Here is a 2852-nt window from a genome sequence, read left to right as displayed (position 1 = left end):
TAATAATAATAATAATAATAATAATAATAATAATAATAATAATAATACGTTTCTTCAACTGGACACTATCATATTATTTGTGTTGTAAAATTTATAACAGGTTCGACGAAGAAAAACAAAATCGTTATTCGTATAATGAATATTTAGTATTGTAAGTTAACTTTACTAAGATCGAAATAAGATATTTTTAATAAATCATCCTAAACATAATATTAACATATTGGTATATTCGATAATGAGTTTTACATAAATTATAATAACAGACAAATGTAACCAAAGTTCATAGTAAACACAAATACATGACTTTATAATAGTTAACTCAAATTTAGAATTATTTTTTCTTAATATAGATACACACGATACTCGTATGTATGTACAAATTAACACTAAATAATAAATAATAAACACGAACATTTTAAATAATTGGCCAGAGAGAAAATCCTTGCATGTGTATGTGTCTACAATAATTTGTTGTTTAGAACATCAATTGAATTTTAAAATTGTCTTATTCGTGAAGACAATTTTTTAACAAATTATTAGAATATCAATAGTTTATTGTAATGAATGATTAAATACGATAAAAAAAGAACAATTTTGCTATCGTATAGTTAAAATGTATATTGCTATATGTCATTAGTTAATTAATATGTTTTTCTTGTATTTATAAACGTCGAACACAATAATCACTGTTGTAATTATTTAAACACATAATAGGACGATTTAGTTAACATTTTAATGAAAATTTTTATTAATTTTAATTAATTAATATTTTAACGATGTTTAGGTTTATTTTTCAAAAAAAAAAAAAATAATAATAATAACTTTTGAGATTGCAATTTATGAGAAGTGTTGAATAAAATAATTAATGTAGTGGCGGATTTAGGATAAATTTAGGTAAGTTTCAGGAACACTTAGGTATTTTGATTTCCATTCGTTGTAAATTTTAGGAGTAAATTCAAAACTTATTTACACTTTTTATGAAATTTACGATTCTTAAAGTAAAAAAAAAAAAGAAAAAGTTTTTGACATATTGGATATTTTTTTTTTACGTTTTAATTAATTTAAAAATATAATCAAAAAATATTATTTGTTTCAAAAATGTACTCTTATGTTTCATGAATCGCTTGCTACTGGATGAGTTGAAAAGTCTAAACATATTCGTATCAGATAAAATATCATAGAGGGAGTCAATATTTGGGAACATTTCATATTTTTCATCCACAGATCCGCCACTGAAATTATTAGTGGTTAGATTTTTGTTCCGACGTCCATCTGCTTAATCATAATAATACATATTATATAATTTTGTGTTTATTTTATTTCTACGTAAGTACGTATTTAATATATCTATCGCGATATTAATAAATTATACTTTGAATGATTAGAAACAAACAATATAACACAAATAGTATAATAAATGAAAGATAAGAGAGAGGGAGTTGGACATACTTTTATTATTAAATAACATTGTCAAATTATAATATTATCTTAGTAAGATGTACACTTAAAAAATAAAACAAAATTTGGCAGTTATGATCTTGAATTTGACATACATATCTGCTACATGCTCACTACCAAGAAACTTTATACAAGATGATTTAATAGTTACACATAGAAGACAATAATATCATCGCACTAAATATCCGATTAGTATTTAAAAGTAACCCTGGTAAAATATGTACACAAAAACAAAAATTCAATAACAACGATACATTTTATATTTATTGTACGAACATCTAAATATAATAATATTCATAATCATTTGATATTGATGCACAGTTTAAAGTATTTTAATATTTTACTCACATGAGCATGAGATCCACTAAGTTAACCATTAAGTTATTTGAACATTATGAACCGTTATAAAACGATTAAATAAATGGATTGCAGTGTTTCAGGGGCGCCTTACTATACATTTTAATTGAAAATAAATATTACAGGGTGAACTGAATAAACACTGAAAAGTAATTTCACGAACATTATAGCAAGGCACGAACGAAGATTTTCAAGAGGAGTTTAGGTTGTAAGCAAAAATTATATTAGTACGAAAGAGAGAAAAAAAAATCAATTGCAACTTTGTTGCGGTGAAAATCGGTATCTGAATAAAAAAAAAAAAATCTAGTTATTGGGTACGACGAAAAATATGAATAAAGTCCAAATGTCATTTGTAGGGTAGTGAACAGGGGAAAAAAAATATTTCTGTAAACGACATTATTGGTGTCTGTTGTCGCCCATAAAATCGGCATTTCATTCTCAAAAAGGATGGCATGCGTACGAGTAAATGACGAAGGACAAAAATGAAAATATACCAAACAACCGGAAAAACTGAGATGGAAAAAAAAAATTGAAATAAAAAAAACAAGTATAAAGGAAAAGTTGAACGTTGATTTGTTATTGGAAATGCATGTGTGATGTGAAATATGCGTTATGAAAAGAGTATTATACATACATTTATATATATATATATATATATACATATAAATATACATATATTACATGTATTTTTAAAGACATTGAAATTAAAGAGCAAGGAAAATATTTGGTTCGAATACGCGTTACATTTTAATACAATACGAGTAAAAAGTATTCGATTTCGTTCAACCGCGTCTTCATAACAATGTCCGACGTAAAACCGTCGAGTATAGAATAGGATGCAACCGCACGTGTCCCGTAATAATTATGCGTACCGCGAGTTTGCCCGACGCAAAACATATGTTTTTTACAATAATTTGTTGGCGCATCCTATTGGGATGTAATGCTGCGAATCCGTGTTAATTTCAGGCGACGTGTTTATGTTGCGATCGTATTGTACGCTCGACGGCTACGAGTTTCGTTTTATTTTATTGTTATTA

This window comes from Sipha flava, unplaced genomic scaffold (assembly GCF_003268045.1).
Source record: "Sipha flava isolate LNK unplaced genomic scaffold, YSA_version1 263_pilon_pilon, whole genome shotgun sequence".
NCBI lineage: Eukaryota > Metazoa > Arthropoda > Insecta > Hemiptera > Aphididae > Sipha > Sipha flava.
Note: the sequence above shows the minus strand (reverse complement) of the source record.